The following is a 19,713-nucleotide window of genomic DNA, read 5'->3' on the forward strand; positions in this document are numbered from 1 at the left end:
CCCCCCCCCCCCCCATATATCGGCAGCTCTTCCAGCCCAGTGGTCAGTGGTGCTTTAGTTCCAGATCAGGCTCAGGCGGACCATCACTCACCATCATCATTTCCTCTGTGAGTGTTGTAGTTTATCGACAAGATGGTTCCCTAACCCTTTAAATTGGCTTCCCGACAACTTTGCAACTTTTTGCTTTTCTGGGTCAAAATTCAATATTCAAACATTTTCTTACGATGTTTTGTCTTTTTCAACAATTTGTTTTTTTCATGTTTATCACCATTTGTCATTTTTTTACTATATTGTTAATTTTTCCGGCAATTTTTTTAATGTTTTTGTTCCCTCCCAACATTTGTCACTTTAACGTTCTATTATCGTTTTTTTTTTCAAATGCTTTAACATTTTATGAACGCCCAAATTCAATGAAAGTAGTGAACTGATCATTTATTTCACTTATGTAGAGCTTTGTATGCAACCATCCATATAATTTATTTTTGACAGTTGAATTAAAAGAACCCCCTTTTTTAATAAATGGGTCCAATCTGATCCAAGGACAGCAGGAGGGTTAATCTGACCTGATTACACCAGACATGATGAGAATGATATTCCTATTTGTGGATATCAATGACTTTCGAGCAGTGTTTGTCTCCAGTTGCATGAACGGTATTGATTTGTGTACTCAGAGTGGGCTTTTGACGCAGGCTTCGCATTTTTTACCAAAAAAGAGAAATTGTACTTTAATACAGTCACCTTCTCCCTGCAGAGAATAAAGGGAGGATATTAAGTACGTGTCAATGTTATCCAGAAATGACTCCAGATTTTGGAGGGCGTTGAATTTAAATCAATACCCGACTTTCAATAACGTGTCAGAAATGGACCAGCAGTGCAGTGTAATAAATCCGATTTTCAGTTTTTCCAGTAAAAGGAGGTAACCTGCTTTTGAGCTTCGGAGTTAACGGATCACAGCATCCCTTTCTCATACAAAGTATGTTTGTAAAACTGGAATTTACATTGGCACATTTTCTATGGAGAAATCAAAGATTCACCATGCTTGCTGGCATCATTTTTTGTTCCAATGCAGGAAGTGTGATGTTCTGATACTACAGCAAAGATGTAGACGAGGTTGGAGTGTGAAGATGAGTGCATTTAGCACATTAAGTCCTTTACATGCTCCAGGTGTTACTAACCTGGCACGCAGTAGTTGGAAACAGTTTGGGAAGCGGTCATTGGAAAGAAACTGAATGACTTGAAAAGATTTTTGTGAGATGTTGTGTTCGCGCGACCATGATACAGCGAGATAGATAGATAGATATAACGTAAAGTTGTCAAGGTTAGGCTAGTGAAACATTTGGCTTGTTTGAGATAAGCCAGGTCTGTGCATGACGATTAGATTTGTGCCTGACTTGACCCCGACTTGCTCTGACGTCATGCACGCACGGGCAACGACAACCTCACGGGATCAAGGCGGCCGCAGATTCGAGAGGCAGGCAAGGCAGTTGCTTTTCACCAACTGCAAGACCCAAGGCATGATGGGAAACACTGGTCTTTCAGCTAATTGGCGATGAAAAATACTACAGAGCTAGTTACTGAATGTAAACACGTTGAATGACTATTGCACAAAAATGCTGACCATCGATAGTATCAAAAATTTAGTTTGATTTTTAAAATAAATCTTCAGCGTTATACTTAAAATGGGGTTACTACTCTGTAACAAAATGTGCAACGACCAAAGGTATGGTTTAGAGAAGAAAAAAAATCAGTTTTGACCTCAGAAAGTGACTTCTGCAACATAAATCTTTTGCTCTGTATGATAAGAGGCAATCAACGCATTCGATAGAATCTTCAACAAGAGCGGAGAGGATTGACAGTAAGAAAATAATTTCATTTGCAGCGGTGTTTTAACATACAATTACCTTATTGACCGTATGCTTTCCCTATAGCATTTAAACAAGATGATGCATTTTATTTGCTAAAGCAATGTTTGTCTCTAGGGATGTAAAAAGGACTCTCCATTTGACAGACACGATTTGGGCTGACAGATGAGATTGCACCTTACCCTGAATCGGGGTAGCTCCAGGCGCTCTTAATTATTGTTCTTGGAATGAAATTGCATCATCTCATCCATAACACAAGAATGTCTTTCCACAATTATGTATTAATGTTCATCCCAGGGCAATTTGTGGATCGTGTTAGCTTGGATTGTCTGTACATCTCAGACATATGCCCATGTGTGGAGAACTTGGTTTATTAACTTTAATACTACTGCCTTTACTGTGGAAGGACACCTTTACTGTAACAACAGTAATGCAATGAACAGCAAATACATTGAAGACTTGCATTTGTGTCCATTTCTATTTCACCTTGTCTGAATGATACCTTCCAGTAATGAGAAATAAATTGGTTGGGAGTCTTCATATAGCTGGTCTTAATAATATGGATGGTTGGGACCGGGCAACGACCTTTGAACAAGTAGCCTAAGGACGTGTACTTCAGAAGCTTCTAATTGAGACCTCATTGCAACAAAGACTTTTATATATCATATTTCATTTTTTTTTCTAGTTTTGTTGATTCATCTATTAGAAGTCCAATCTTTGTGAATGCTATAGCTTGCATGAGCCCCCCGGAGTGCCCTTCAGCGTTGACAGATTTAGATTTGGTTTGTCTCCTGAAATTATAATAATGAAAAAGAATAAATTGCAGTGTAATATTACCCTCCATTGACTTATTCCAATTCTGCACATAAACAAGCCAAATATAAATGAAATGTCACACAACTGACCATATAACATGGTCATTTTAGCACCGTAGCAACCCTTCGCTGCACACATGTAACATGCATTCTTGTGGAATGTTTAAACATATTATTAGCACTGTAGCTGGCAATGTGATGTTCAAAGGACGCAAGGATCTATAAAAGTTGCCTACACATGATAAAAGGTGAAACCGTGAAGTAGGGAGCAGAGCACAGAGGCAAAGTATGTATATGTAGGTAGTAGGTATGTCATCTTTGCTTCTGGCATTGGTTGCAAAAAGGCTAAATCCAGCAACCCATACATTTTTATCAAGCCCACATATCAAAATAGGTTCACAATACATTTTGGTCCGACCCAGATGTGCAAAAAACCACAAAGATTGGAAACGGTTTTTCAAACTCAACACTGAATGTGCATGTTCAACACAGAATTTGGCTGATTTGCTGACTTTGCGACTCAGGAATTCCCACAGAACCAGAGAGTTTGCATTTTCAGGCCAGTGAAGCAGGTTGTTGTGAGTGAGACAGCCTTCTTTTAAAATATTTATCAGAAAGCATCAATTTGATATGTCTGTCATATAGTATGCAAGAAGACCATAACATAACGAATAACTTGACTTCAATGAAATGAAAGCATTTCAAATCAACTAACACATCTGTCCCTTGATGAGATTCTCAATTTTCAGTGTGACCTTTAGTGAAATTGAGTTTGACGCCCCTTGTCTAGATAGATTCTCTCCTGTCTTAGATGTCGTAGTACCTAATCAGAACGTCAGCTTTGTTACATGAGACATACCAAATGGGTCACTGATATGCTTGCCATTTAGCATGGTACAACTCCCACAATTCTCACACACAAAAGCTCAAGTTCAGTAATATACTTATATATCATGAGACATTTCTGAAAACTAATTGTTTGCTAAGAAGGATGCACTTCACATGTCAGTCAGTCAGTTTTGCTTTCGTTCTGTTTTGCTTGAAATGGATATAATGTAGTTGACGTCAGCGGAAGGTTGACAACGTAAGCAGCTCATAAAGACTGACAATTATGTTTGTACCTCTCATGCCAGTGGTAATTATCACAAAAACAAACGAGGAAGTGAGGTGACAAAGAATGAGGCCGCCAAATTCTGTGTTAGGAGGGAGGTCACAACAGCAGCTCTTTTTACAGTCATTCCTCAAACCCCTTTATTAGAGAGTTTCACATGTATCACTGGGCTCCCAGTGCATTTGTTTTCCACAAGGAAAAGTCAAATACAAAATAATGTTTACAGAGATTTGAACCAAAACCTTTTATTGTACTTTAAGCTTTCAAACACTAAGATTCAACCTTCCAAAGCTCTTTCCCCCAGTTTGAAACATGACATTATATCCATCCAGTAGGCCACTTGAAGACCTCTCAGACTCAGCATAACATTCATCAATCTAGCTGTACTTTTTTGCTGCAGCTGCACTTCAATCAAAGTTCTTGACAGATCCAGGAACCGTGCCCTGCAAAATCACACACACACCTCACTGAACAGTAGTCATAGGAACTATTTCTTCAGTAAGACCTCAGAACTACTGTTGAATCAACTCTGTTCTGCCTTAACTGGGACAGGAAAGACAGATTGAGTTTTTCACGCCATTTCCGATGATCTAAGCACTTCAAATAAAATCCCATTGTATTGAGGGAGATTTATGGTTCTGGGGAGGCTGCACGCAGAGCTTTCACCATAGCAAGTGTCCTGACGTTCGTACTTGCCAGTGAAAGGGTGACCGCTATAAGCTTTGGAGCTAGTACCGGCTATAGAGGCGTAGTGCTTTCTGACCAGGGTGAGAAATCTGTAGCAGAAAAAGTTAACCCTCTCCTCTATTTCATGTTATTTGTGGTGAAGGAGAACCAGGAAACGACTTAGGGGGAAAAGCAACACTACCAAGCTGCGACCTGTATTTTTTGCGCCTCACGATATACTGTGCAGAGTCAGAATGCCAACGTACCAACATAGCCTACGTACCCATTGTGTTGATTTAACGCAGAAGCATAAATCTGCCTGCGTCCATTGCATGAAGTTGGATCCAGCCAATATCATGCAAATACGCAGCGGCCGGTTCAGCGCCTCTCCAAAGCTGACAAAAACATTTAAAAAGGACATTTGTCCATCTGAAATAAAGACAGATTGAGCAACTGCATAGCCCATTCTTCGCTTAAAATGTTTAAAGAGCAGCCAGCCCCACGTGATGCGTTCGTCCAATCAGCTGCAGCCATCACGGTTGTTGGAGGGTGAAGACTGTTTTCATTGCAAGAGAAACTGGTGGCAAGCCCACTAGCGTGCAATGCCGGGGAACAGAGTGATCCCATGAAAACAACGCGTAGTATATGGACATGTACTATTAAGTTGGCAGCAGAAATCTCAGACAGACATCCACACACATTTCCTGTTTTCATTGCCAGCATGTACACTATTGAGTAATCTTTACATGTGATGAAACTGGGTAAGTGACTAACCTGGGCCAGACAATGTTCCGTTTTATCAGATTATTATTATTATCAGATTGCAATCCAAACAGCTGTTAGATAGATAGATATTGATCCCAATAAAATGGGAAATTAGTGTTACAGCAGCAAAATCAGTCACACAGCACAGAATATAAATATAAATGAAATACTAGGAAACAATATACATACATACAACAATATACATGAAATAATAATAGGATGAAATACAAGCACAACTATTTGAATATATACAAGTTGGGAATTGAAAAATGTGCAACTGCTTAAATAATGTGAGAAATATGTAGAAAAAGCTATTGTGCAGGTTGCACTTAGTGCAGTATTGTGATGTCTCAGAGTATTATCTAGCACCCAGTGATGATGTGTTAGAGAGTTTTATTGTAGGAATGATTTCCTGTAGCGGTCCGTGCGACATCAAAGCTGTCGGAGCCTCTTAGAGAAGGTGCTCCTCTGTTGGAACAGTGTGGGCTGGGTAGGGTAGTCAGGTTGGCCTCTTTGAGGCATCCCTTGCGGATTTAAAGGCACTGCACCTGCTTCACATCACAGCAATATTCTTCAAATTAAGGCCACAAAATCAAATCCCCCTTTCCTGTGCTGTTGACACACTACGGTGGTCGATCATAGGGAAAGCAGCGTCTGGAAATCCTATTTGAGGAGAAGGACGGTCTCCTGCTTGGTAGTCCATTCTGAGTCAATCCTGTTTTATAATGCTAAGGCCAACCAAAAACTCCCTTTGTGAGAGATGACCAGCTTTTGCTTGGATGAGTTTTTCTAATACAGCTCATGATTTTAAAGATGTGAGTGCACATTAGATTTAGCTGTGTCTGTATGAAAATTGGCAAATGGAAGACCGTTGAAGAGGATTGCATTAGATTTGTTGAGATGGCTCTGTACATCAGAGTATGTTGGAGTGTGTTTCTTAAATCACTTAATAAGATCAGGCCCTCCTGACTCACGTGTCTCCAGTGGTAATTACCTGAGAAGTAACTGAATTTGAATCACTTCATGTTAAATGCATCAACATTCCAACAGTTGGTCATTTCTTTTACAGTCCCCCTGTAACTGACTGACGGCACACGTCGGCCAGTCAGCCCAGACTAAATTTATTTCTAACAAATGGATGGATTGCTGTATCTGATAGACACCTACGGACCAGAGACACCTACTAAAGGTGGTGTACTCTAATGCACTGTAGTGGGTATACTGTACTGTATATTTATGGGCCAAGATGGCGGGCATATCATAGTTAGGGGTCAGGGTGTCCTCCCCAAGGAAACTTGTATGTTTAAAGACTTATTTCCTACATTCTGACACACTTGTATGCAACAAATTACGGTGGAAATTCCTTTATTTAGATGACAATTCAAAATATATCATAATTATATTCATTGTTAGGCAAGTTACTTTTAAAAAGTAATTAGTTAAAGTTACTTCTTCCAAAAAGTACCAAAATTACATACTCCTTTAGAAATTATAAAACTAGTTACTTCAGAAAGTAACAAATGAGTTACTTTCAAGTAACTTAAAATGGAACTTAAAATACATGTGCATGTTCAATTATTTATGGTAAATCTGAATACTACAACAAAATGGACTCTTAACACAATACATTATTAACAGAAACTGTACACACATCTAAACCCTTCTAAATGTTGATGTGGGACAAAGTGAGACTAGCCTCCAATCAGATGTACGTAGATATTATGTTTATGTAGTGGATCCATACAAATAACAACATATATGTTTTGGAACTTTTGATACTTATCGCCCCTCAACAGGCCACAACTGGGCAAAATGAAATAATGTAAATAGTGACAGTGATTAGCTTCGTAGCGAACAATCCTCTAGATTCATACTGAGAGAAACAAAGTGCCCCCCCTTGTGTTTTCTGACCACGATGGGAAATCTTTAGCAGGAAAAGTTACACCCCCCCCCCCCCCTCCCTGATTTCATAACGCCATACCCCTTGTTGCCTGACTCCCTTGTGTTGTTTGTGGTGTGTCTGACTCTGCGTGCTTTTGAACACCCGCCCAACTCTTCCTCTGATTGGCTTACCGTGATATTTGACTCAACCTCAGCCAATCGTCAGCTTTCAGGCGCTCGTCTTGTGCACTGCCCACTAACCAAGCAAGAAAAGAAGTCTTTACCTCTCGGCTCTGAGATCTCGTTGGTATGATAAAAATCAGGGATATTCAAATGGCTTCAATTATAGTAACGCGCCATATTTTTGGGCAGTAACGATGACGGCGTTATTGAGATGGGAAGAGTAGCCAATTAGATTACTCGTTACTGAAAAAAGTAACGCCGTAAGTAACGCAGTTATTCCTATCAGTGATTAGAATGCAAAGTATGTAGCATTTCATTGCGCATTTTTTGGGTACATGGAAATTCTGGAGCTTTCTTAGTGGGTACACTGCGTATACCTGCGTATCACGCAGACTACAACACTACCTACAGATGAAAAATCCGACATGACTTTTTTTTATGATCCTGTGCCATCAGGATTTTGACTTTTGTTTTGGTTTATATCCACAACTATTGTATGGATTGCTATGACATTTGCTACAAACAGTCATGCTCCCTGTGAATTGAACCCTACACACATTCATGTAACCTTCAAGACAACTGAAATAACTTTGTTGATCCCCTTGACTTTTCATCTAGTCAAGCTAAGTCAATCTATTGCAAAGCACAACAAAAAAAACAACCAACGTTGCCAGAGATTAGAATCATTTCAAAAATATTTATGTGGTGCAACTTTGTTGTTTACAGTACTCTGGTTTATGACTAAATAGCTGCAAAACTAATGCTAACAAATTAAGGCACAAGATCACAGCTATTTAAAAAAACAAAAAAGCTAGTTAGCTTTGCTAGGCCTCTAATATGACTGACGAGCCTGCTTGTACCCACGCCCCAGAAGCATACCCTGCTTACTTGTCCATTTTAAAATAAACAGGAACATCTTACTAAAAATCACTAACTCTGTTTGTATGTATGTATGTGTGTGTGTGTGTGTGTGTGTGTTTGTGTGTGTGTATGTGTGTGTGTCTCCCGCATTGATTGCGGTTCATTCACTCTGCTGCTAACGGAGAGTCTACAAGCCTCTTAAAGCTATAGTGTGTGGTTTCTGTCGCTACCATGTACGGTGTCCATTTTGGGACATCCTCAGATCTCGGACTCAGATTACAGACTTAAACAAAAAGGCATTAAGTCACAGGTGCATCGGAGTAGCCTAAAAGTCAGTCTCAGAAAAACCTCTGTCCTCGTCAGACCATACGGCCAGAATCAGAAGAAGAACTGTGTCACCTTCAGACCAGAGGAGCATTAGCAAGCCTACAAGGGCCTTTCATACCGGGCCAACACCTTGCATGGCATACATGCACTTGCACATACATCCACATATTTAAATGGGGAAATGTGAGGCAATTTATTAACGGATGAGGTGTTCTCAAGAATGCTCAAACAAGCACGCAACCAGACAACATTCCAAGCAATACTGGGACCCGACCGTTTTGTAATGCTCCAACGTTGCCTTCCAGGCGGCTAAACCTATCATTTGCCCTAAATATACCCATTGGCGGGCTGCCTGGAAGGAGATGTTGGGGCAAAAAACACCAAACACCATTTTTTGTCACATTTGTAACAATTTACACAAACAAGTTCTGGGAAGAAAAAAAAATACTGGGAACTAAGAAAACTGCCCCATTCCAAACGGGCACTGCACTAATTTACTAAATGAACATTGCGCTGTATTGAATAAGACTTGAAACTAGCGACTGAGACCATAAACATGTTAGGAAAATGATTCCTGACTGAAACACACCACGGACTGGCCTTTCCCTTTTCCCCTTGTGTCCGGTCCCTTGTAATACCTTTCCTTTGTGTCTTATCAGCTAAAGAAATCCCAGCCCCTAGTGGCATTCTTCATTTAATCAAACCAGCTGGTTGGATAAGAGGACGACAATCCCCAGAGTGCTGCTGTGACAGTGGTACGGATTTACCTTGATATTCATCATCAAATCACCTCTGTGCTTCATGCGAGCCAGAAAATCTCAACTTCTGATGCTACAAAAGCATGGAGATTAGCTATTTTAGATGTCCTGCTTGACCATGCTAAAGGTCATCTGAAGGAATCTTTCCTTTATGTATCCAAATTCTATTTTTACTCTTTAAATTTTACTCAGGATCTTTTTTTTTTCATCAAATAAGCCTATTAGAACAGAATTTTTTACTTGCACTGTAACAAATTTAACATCAATTTACAGTAACTTACTGGCAACAATCAGCCAGTAAGTTACTGTGAATTCTTTTTACAGTAAAGGTTCCGTACTTCCATTAACAGTATTTTCTGTTTTCACTGTAAAACACAAAACAATTAAACACTGATTTCAGTTGTATTTACAGTATTGCTAGTTTTACCATAGAATGAATGTTAATTCAATACTGTGAATTCAATTGCATTAAAGGTGCTGGTTAATTTACTGTACAAACAAAAACAGTTAAGCACTGTTTTATGTTTTTACTTCTTTACGGAAAGATTTTTCCGCAGCAATGACCATGGCCAACAGGAAATTGAAAGCCAACACAAACTCAATTGCAACATCTTTTTAGAAAACATGCTCATACAAAGTACACATAGTCCTTCTTATGGTCAGTTTAACATTAAAAGCAAAATGTAGTGCAGCAAAGCACAATCATTACTTCCTTGCACTCTGGCTCTGCCCATCAGACAACAATTTGAAAGAAAAAAAACATAGTTACTAAACTATCATTGTTCTATCCCCGTCACTGTGAAAACTACAGGAGACTTGGGCACACTTGACAGATGATAGAAATGTATCACACGAGCTCTACTGCTGGCCCCAACTATCCCCAAGAAAGGAATTCTACTAAATTGGAAAAAAAGAAAACAACAATATCCGTTAAAGGCAAAATGTGTGTTAAACCATTCTGAATGAAGCATTGTGGCGCTGCAGAGACGCCCGGGCCTACAAATCCTATCTTACAGACTAAAGAAAAATAAATCTTTGTTTGGTACAGATCCTTGCAAAAATTACACTATAAATCCATTTTTTTCAAAGAAAATGATTCTCAGCTATGATTCCCTCCGATATGGTACATAGTAATGCAAAACAGTCTTCTTTTAGAAGAATATTATTACTGTCACATAGTAATTTATTGAAATTTCTTTCTCCCCTCACTCATTCATTTTATTTTTTCAATCATTTCTTTTCTACCGAACGTGCTATTTGGTTCTATCTGCTGCCACCAACATCATAGAGGATTTAAATCCCTTTATGGGCAAACTGACTCCACACAGCTGCTTCCCTGCAACATTTATTGATAACAAATTTTCTCGATGCATATCAACAATCATATGAGGTTCCATTACAATGAAATTGCATTCTCACTTATGTTTTGAGGGAAATGTATATTTAAAGGTATATTTACATGTATTTATTTATGGGTCGTTTTTTTAAACATGGTCAACAATGTGAATTGAATTAAAACTGCAGGGTCAAATATAAAATAAAATGATGGTTTGTGTACAAATACAGTGAGGAAAATAAGTATTTGAACACCCTGCTGTTTTGCATGTTCTCCCACTTAGAAATCATGGAGGGGTCTGAAATTGTCATCGTAGGTGCATGTCCATTGTGAGAGACATAATCAAAAAAAAAAAATCCAGAAATCACAATGTATAATTTTTGAACTTAATTTTTAATTTATTTGTATGATACAGCCACAAATAAGTATTTGAACACCTGTCTATCAGCTAGAATTCTGACCCTCAAAGACCTGTTAGTCTGCCTTAAAAATGTCCACCTCCACTCCAATTATTATTCTAAATTAGATGGACATGTTTGAGGTCGTTAGCTGCATAAAGACACCTGTCTACCCCATACAATCAGTAAGAATCCAACTAAAAACGTGGCCAAGACCAAAGTGCTGTCCAAAGACACTAGAGACAAAACTGTACACCTCCACAAGGCTGGAAAGGACTACGGGGAAATTGCCAAGCAGCTTGGTGAAAAAAGGTCCACTGTTGGAGCAATCATTGCAAATGGGAAGAAGCTAAACATGACTGTCGATCTCCCTCGGACTGGGGCTCCATGCAAGATCTCACCTCGTGGGGTCTCAATGATCCTAAGAAAGGTGAGAAATCAGCCCAGAACTACACGGGAGGAGCTGATCAATGACCTGAAAAGAGCTGGGACCACCGTTTCCAAGGTTACTGTTGGTAATACACTAAGACATCAGGGTTTGAAATCATGCATGGCATGGAAGGTTCCCACTGCTTAAACCAGCACATGTCAAGGCCCGTCTTAAGTTAGCCAATGACCATTTGGATGATCCAGAGGAGTCATGGGAGAAAGTCATGTGGTCAGATGAGACCAAAATAGAACTTTTTGGTCATAATTCCACTAACCGTGTTTGGAGGAAGAAGAATGATGAGTACCATCCCAAGAACACCATCCCTACTGTGAAGCATGGGGGGGGGGGGGGGGGGGGGGGGGGGGGGGTTTCTGCACATGGGACAGGGTGACTGCACTGTATTAAGGAGAGTAGACCGGGGCCATGGATTGAGAGATTTTTGGGAACAACCTCCTTCCCTCAGTTAGAGCATTGAAGATGGGTCGAGGCTGGCTCTTCCAACATGACAATGACTCGAAGCACACAGCCGGGATAACCGAGGAGTAAACGTGCTGTATTCATATAGGACTTTGCTATTCTTACCAACTACTCCAAGCACTTTTACATCATACAGGAAACATTCACCATTCACACACATTCATACACTGTGGCCGAGGCTGCCATACAAGGTGCCACCTGCTCATCAGATAAACACTCACGCACATTCACACTCCGATGCACTGACTCAGTGTCTTGCCCAAGGACACTTTGACATGTGACTGCAGGGCCAGGGATTGAACCCCCAACCTTCCGATTGGCAAGCAACCGCTCTACCACTAAGCCACAAACTCCCCTTTTTTTTTTTTTTTGCCAACAATTATTTAGGTATTTTAATAGTAATTAAATTCAATTCAATTTTATTTATGGTATCAATTCATAACAATAGTTATCTCAAGACACTTTACAGATAGAGTAGGTCTAGACCACACTCCAGAATTTACAATGACCCAACAGTTCTAGTAGTTCCCTCCAGAGCAAGCAACAGTGCGAGAATGGCGAGGGAAAACCTCCTTTTAGGAAGAAACCTCGGTCAGACCCAGGTTCTTGGTAGGCGGTGTCTGACGGGCCAGTTGGGGTTAGTGGAAATAACAAAAATAGAAAAAATAGTAGTTTGTAGCAGTTCTTTGTAGTAGTTCATGGCATAGCAGGGCACTGTGCGGCATTACAGGGCACCGCACAGTGTAGCAGACGAACATGGCATCGCAGAATAGTAGTAGTAGTAGCGGGATAGTAGTGTTATTATGAAAAAACACGTATGTATACAAGCTTTAGGCCACCCTAGGCCCAGTTTATTATGCACCTTAATCTTTTACAACATATGTAGTAGGGGGATCCTGATGCAGCTCTCTTTCAGTTAAGGGTTCCTTGGCTTATAAACACTGAAGATCCCTGATTTACAAACAGTAAGTACAGTGGCTCTGTAAGAAGCATATCAAGGTTCTGGCATGGCCTAGCCAGTCTCCAGACCTAAACCCAATAGAGAATCTTTGGAGGGAGCTCAAACTCTGTGTTTCTCAGCGACAGCCCAGAATCGTGACTGATCTAGAGGAGATCTGTGTGGAGGAGTGGGCCAAAATCCCTTCTGCAGTGTGTGCAAACCTGGTAAAAAACTACAGGAAACGTTTGACCTCTGGAACTGCAAACAAAGGCTACTCTACCAAATATTAACATTGATTTTCTCAGGTGTTCAAATACTTATTTGCAGCTGTATCATACAAATAAATAGTTAAAAAAATCATACATTATGATTTCTGGATTTTCTTTTTAGATTATGTCTCTCACAGTGGACATGCACCTACGTTGACAAGTTCAGACCCCTCCAAGATTTCCAAGTGGGAGAACTTTCAAAATAGCAGGGTGTTCAAATACTTATTTTCCTCACTGTATGTCTGTACAGTATGTATGTATGTATGTATATTTGCTGTATACACACATACACACACACACACACAAGATACGTGCGTGATGTAGTTTGAGTTTACACTCTGTAAAGACATTTCCTGTGTGTGTTTTATCCATTAATCCACACTGACCTCCTCCCTATAGTAACTTTCAGAGACTTTGATTATAAAAAAATAGTATTTGTGTACGTAAAAAACACACGCAATCCAAACATCAAAACATACTTGACAATACGTTTTGTTGTTGTTATTACAAAATGTTCAGGAGACATGTCTGATATACAGTACTGCATATGGGGTGGGATGGATTCCCAGCCAGGTAGACTGGTGGATGGATTCCCACCCTGGTAGACTGGTGGATGGATTCCCAGCCAGGTAGACTGGTGGATGGATTCCCACCCAGGTAGATTGGTGGATGGATTCCCAGCCAGGTAGACTGGTGGATGGATTCCCACCCTGGTAGACTGGTGGATGGATTCCCACCCTGGTAGACTGGTGGATGGATTCCCACCCAGGTAGATTGGTGGATGGATTCCCACCCAGGTAGATTGGTGGATGGATTCCCAGCCAGGTAGATTGGTGGATGGATTCCCAGCCAGGTAGATAGGTGGATGGACTCCCACCCAGGTAGAATAATTGATATCCGCCCAGGTAGCTTGAAACCCGCTTAGGTAGATACAAATCTGAATTGCACCCCCTCCATCAACATGTCATTTTTATAGCTGGCCAGCGGCCTTCCAAACATTACATATAATATGTAATTTTTTTATCACATCATGTACCCTATGGACCAAGGTAGAAAAGTGAGCACCCAGACAATACTATGCCACAAAGTTGTTGTGAACCGTCAATACTTGAAATGGACTCATCGCTGCTGATAACCGGAATCTTAGCTCAAGAGACCGCTCACCGCATGCTTGAAATATTACTACTTTGGAAAGAGTTCTCTTCAGCATACATAGTATAAACACAGTACATCATATAATGAATATAGATGTGCACAACTCTTGATATAATCAGTAGCTGTATTCAATATGAGACATTTACATCCCACATACATGCTTCTACAATTCCTAGTTGTTAAAGGACATTTCTGAGCATTGCTTTTAAGAACTACACATTAGTCAATCTGTTTTTAGAGATTACATTTTTCAGTATGAACCAGTGGGCTTGGGCTGAAGAGCCACGGTCAGAGCATGACAGACAAAAAATATTTAGAGACAGAATAACATATTGGTTTAGGTCATTTCATGAATTTGACATGAGATGGAGCAGACTGATTCCTCAACTATCTGAGCTTTTATGCTCATATTTAATATCCCTGGATCCAAAAAGTGCAGAGACTTTTGTTGTTTTAACAAGGTCTTCCATGTGATTGTAGGCCATCCAGGAGCTTTTTAATCCAGCATGGGACTACAGTGTCTTTGTATAACAAACCTATAATCATAAATCCATGAACCATGTTATGTAACATTCCATACCTCAGAAAGCGTCGTTGTGATTGTTAAGCAGATTAGAGCTAAAATCTAGGCCTTTCCAAAGAGGTCTTCTCTTCGGTCCTAGGCCTTCCAGAAGTTTAGTAATCCAGCCTAAAACTGCAGTGATTTTTTGAAAATTTTGCAGAACGATAAATCCACTGTTTACTAGCCCCAGCTATCTTGATTACTAGAATAGTGTCAGGTAAGTGTGCCGACAGATCAAACTGTCTTCTTCTTCTTTGGTGTTCCCATCTGTAATGTTGGAAATGCAGGCATTTTCCTGGCTGTGTCACTTTGCTACAACATATACAAAACGTGGAATGAACGAGCCAAAAATAATTTTGTGGTAAATGTGGGAACACCTCTAAATAGTTTTATATTAGTGTTATTTACATTTCAGTGAGATTTAATTTCCATTTAGTTTTATTCTTTTGTATTCATAGTCATAACAATTTATACATTCATGTGACATCCATGCAGCATACATATCCTGATAGCCCAGTATCTCCTGACACACACACACACACGCAAACACACGCATACGTGCACACACACGCAAGGTTTACACAAGGAGACCAAGTCAACCAAAGACTGGAACAAATGGCTTAGACCTTTATTGCTACAACAACTTAATAAGACAATTTTTGTCAATGTCATTTAAAAAAATAATGCTGCTTCAAATTGGGGCGTTTTAAGATAAAACTTTTCATCATCATCATCATTCATTCATAATCGCACCATTGTGACGAAAAAAAAACAGAAGGCAAAGCTCTTGATCTAGCGGTCAGTGTTCGTTCCTACCCTCACCTATGGTCATGAAGGCTGGGTCATCACCGAAAGAACGAGATCCAGGGCACAAGCGGCCCAAATGGGTTTCCTCAGGAGGGTGACTGGCGTCTCCCTTAGAAAGAGGGTGAGATGCTCAGTCATCCGAGAGGAGCTCGGAGTAGAGCCGCTGCTCCTTCGCGTCGAAAGGAGCCAGTTGAGGTGGTTCGGACATCTGGTAAGGGTGCCTCCTGGGTGCCTTCCTAGGGAGGTGTTCCGGGCACGTCCAGCTGGGAGGAGGCCTCGGGGAAGACCCAGGACTAGGTGGAGAGATTTTATCTCCATCCTGGCCTGGGAATGCCTCGGGATCCCCCAGTCAGAGCTGGTTAATGTGGCTCAGGGAAAGGGATGTTTGGGGTCCCCTGCTGGAGCTGCTGCCCCCGTAGACCCGATACCGGATAAGCGGATGACTATGGATGGGTGGATGGATGGATGGATAACATGAGATGGCACTGTGCCGCAATTGCTTCACTTAAGTATAGTGCACTTAAGCAGCGCAAACATTTAACATCATGGACATTCTTATACAGTTCTCCAACCATGTATTTTGTATTTTTATGTAGATCCATATTTCTGAGACATAACACCTGCCCATGACAAAAACAAACTGATACTACTGCAAAACTAAAATCATTGTGTAAAGTCTGAAACTAAACTAAAACTACCAAAAAAAATAAAATCTAATTGAAAATTCAGTAATAATACCTAGCTGTCACATACTGATTTAATATGATTTAACATGTTAGCCACAACAGGCGTGAAAACACATTTTAATGACAGTTGGCCTGCTCAATCTAATTCGAGCATTTGATGCATAGCGAGTTCTAAGTTTGGAGCGACTCCATCCGGTGCAGCACCTGCAGCTGACCCGTTTCTCTGCCCCATTTGGCACGTCGCCTATCGTTTCAGTAGAGCAGTACAGAGAAATTTGTGCCACAACAAAAACTGCCTTTTTGTGTGTCCTAGTAAAAGGAAGATCAATCTCACCATACACACGGGAGGATTTATTGAGCAAACCCCCCCAGCCTCAAAGTAATAAAAAGAGGGCCCAGCACTTACCAAGTGCCAAGTTCTAACCAAGAAAGACAAGCAGAAAAAAGGAGATATGCCTGTGGTGCCCTTATTTCCCTCGGTGGAAGATGAGGAGCTTTTGATACCTGCATATGTCAGCCACCGGCCCCTGCTGGGTCTGTGGAGATTGCTCCGCACCGGGTGGAATTAATCACACTACAGTATCGGCCTTCTATTTCAGGGCTGGAGAGCCAAAACGAAAAGCAAGAACAATCTGCAGCGGTGGTCGAATGGAACCAAGTACATTTACTCAAGTACTGTACTTGAGTACCAATTCCACGTACTTGTACTTCACTTGAGTCTTTTCTTTTCATGACAGTTCTATTCCACTTGTTACTCCACTATGCACATGACATTTTAGTTACTAGGTACAACTTTAGATTGTTGTACACAAAAACTGTTTATAAGACACAAGGTTTAGTATAAATTAAGCTACCCAACAATATAAACGGCCTACAAGTATATTTTCAGTTATGGATGATTGACACAGAACAGTTTGGATCGTTCCCAGTTTCTAAAATGTGAGCATTTTCTGCATTGAGGACTATACTTTCAATACTTTAGGTGCACTTTCACCACTGATCCGCAGTAAGTTATTTTGTTAGATTCACTTTCTTACTGGCTAAAGAAATAATGAGAACACCGGGAACGTTTCAGGGCTTTTCATCTTAATAACTCTATATTGTTGCCACGGGTGAGCCTCTTCAAACTGTCTAAGTACGGCTGACAAATCTAATTCCAAATAAGGTGATCCCATTACAGTGCATACTGTGAAAGCAACGCGAGTCCTGAGACAGCATAACAACTCATATTCTGGGGAGCTTATTGTCCCTTTTTTATCTGTCCTGGAAAAATATACACAGAGGTTTGCCCTGGTTACTGAACGGAAGCTATAAACAGTCCAGCCTCCAAGTGGTATCATGTATACTGCTTAGCTCAGACAAATATAGTCAATTTTGGAATAACCGGTTACTGATAAAAATACTATTCATGGGTCTCAATTCAGATACTTTCAGATCTTTGGGACACTAACATGTAGTACACTGTGTAAACTATGTACTCACTTAGTGGTGTTGTTGTCTCAAATTGCACAGGGCCCTTACTGGAAATGGCGATTGCATACATTCATCATCTTCTTCTTGGTGAATTGTGACCGAAAAGGGCATTACTGCCACCTATTGTCTCCTGTAAAAATATAGAATAGACTTTGTCATTGCACAAGCTGTACAATGAGATTTTCCGTGCTGTACCTGAAGAACAACGTGTTCCTTCACTTAATGAACTGGTCACTCACTCTCTCACACACACACACACACACACACACACACACACACACACACACACACTTCAGTCGCAACCACTGCAGCTTCCATTTTCACATGTGAAAAAAAAAAAAAGCTTAGCTTAGCTTCCGCTGTGTAGCAAAGATTGTGCGACCGTTGAGGGTGAGTAACGTCCAGCAGACAACACTCAACTTTTGACCGTTGTGAGTGCACCATCGAGGTACTCGCAGTGCATTTGTGTGTGAATTGAGACATCATAGTTGTACCTTTGGGTACAAATAAATATGTGTGAATCTGTGCATTTCCCTAATGTTGGGACCCATTATTCCCCAAGTAGTGGAATGGGCAAGGACTCAGGTTTAATGTGATTTTATTTGTATGGAAGCTTCTGGATTCGATGTGAAATTAACTTGTGCGCAGCTTTAATACAAACTATAGTTAAACCATAAATTCTATTTTATGTTCCGCTCAGGTGGATCATTTGGAACATTATGTGCCAAAGTTTGTCCTAAGCTCTGACAATGGTGCTGATCCTGGGATCGACAGGGATCGTCTTTCCAGCATAAATGCTCGTTAATGGGCTGACGGCACGTTTCTGTTAAGCTATAGTGCGTAGTTTCTGTCGACCTCTCTTCAGGAATTCCAAGTAGTGACAACAATGTGATTCACATCACACAAGCATTCTGTAATTGCGCATCACCCCCACCCCTCCTCCACGCAGTTGCATTTACCCTAACCAATCAAGGAGGAACCGAGGATTAAAAAACATGACTCTCTAGAACTGGTCATTATGTTATCATTTTTGTCTTCTTTGTCTCCAAAGCTGAAATGCTGTTGTCCTTTTCTCAGCTGTGACTCAAGAACAAGCATACTTCGCATTTTGAAGCCACAATGAAATTGCTTGAATTCTGCCCTAACATACTATAAGGCGGTCTTTAACAGCTGTAGCTGACAAATGAACACTGTGTGAGACAGTTACAAGGCCCATTAGGCTTCAAACAGCACATTAACAGGTTGAATCATTTACTGTGTTTTATATTATGTTTACGTCATGCAGGTAATGCTGAATTAGATAGGGACTTTGGGAGAGAGTAGAGAAAGGGCTGAGTAAGAGGAAAAGCAGCATACAGACAGATGTTGCTAATGTTGGCTCCAACCACAGCAAAACAATTACAGTGCAGCTTTATTGCAATATAACACAATCAATATCCCCCAAATGCCTGTAGTACAGTCCCGTATGTATGTACTGTGTGTATGTATGCATGTATGTATGCATACATACATACATGCATACAATGTATTCCATACATTCCTAACCAGCAGATACTGTAGGTGTACAAGACAATTATCCGAATACAACATAAAAGATCTTTTTCGAAATGTATGGATAAGATAGAATTGAATGTCTGCAACTGCAAAAAATAAAATAAAAATACCATTCCAGTGCTAGTTCCATGGAATCAGAATTTTGGATAGTTACCATTAATTGGTCATGTGACAAAGGCTGGGTTAATTTGCAGAACCGGTAGCCAAGTGACAGTAGTCTGATCAAATGCAATCATATTTCAGGGTGCCACCCCGTGTCCCCGTTATGACCCCCATGCCAAAAAAATGTGACCTTTGTTTGAAATTTAACCTACAACTGCACTATACTAGACTTTCCATTTCAACTGCAACACTGCTGTTCCAAAGTGACACTGAATTACCATGGTGGTTGGAGACC

The 19,713-nt window shown here is 40.4% G+C and overlaps 1 long non-coding RNA gene across 1 annotated transcript in view; it reads right to left on the minus strand.

The window, feature by feature from the left end:
* LOC117952521 overlaps positions 1–3,458 on the minus strand; it is a 15,722-nt gene extending 12,264 nt beyond the window's left edge. Inside the window, exon 1 of the long non-coding RNA XR_004658433.1 lies at positions 3,395–3,458. This is a non-coding gene — a long non-coding RNA (uncharacterized LOC117952521). The remainder of the gene's footprint in view (positions 1–3,394) is intronic.
* Between the last annotated feature and the right edge of the window lie 16,255 nt (positions 3,459–19,713).

Source organism: Etheostoma cragini, chromosome 11 (genome assembly GCF_013103735.1).
Source record: "Etheostoma cragini isolate CJK2018 chromosome 11, CSU_Ecrag_1.0, whole genome shotgun sequence".
Classification (NCBI taxonomy): domain Eukaryota; kingdom Metazoa; phylum Chordata; class Actinopteri; order Perciformes; family Percidae; genus Etheostoma; species Etheostoma cragini.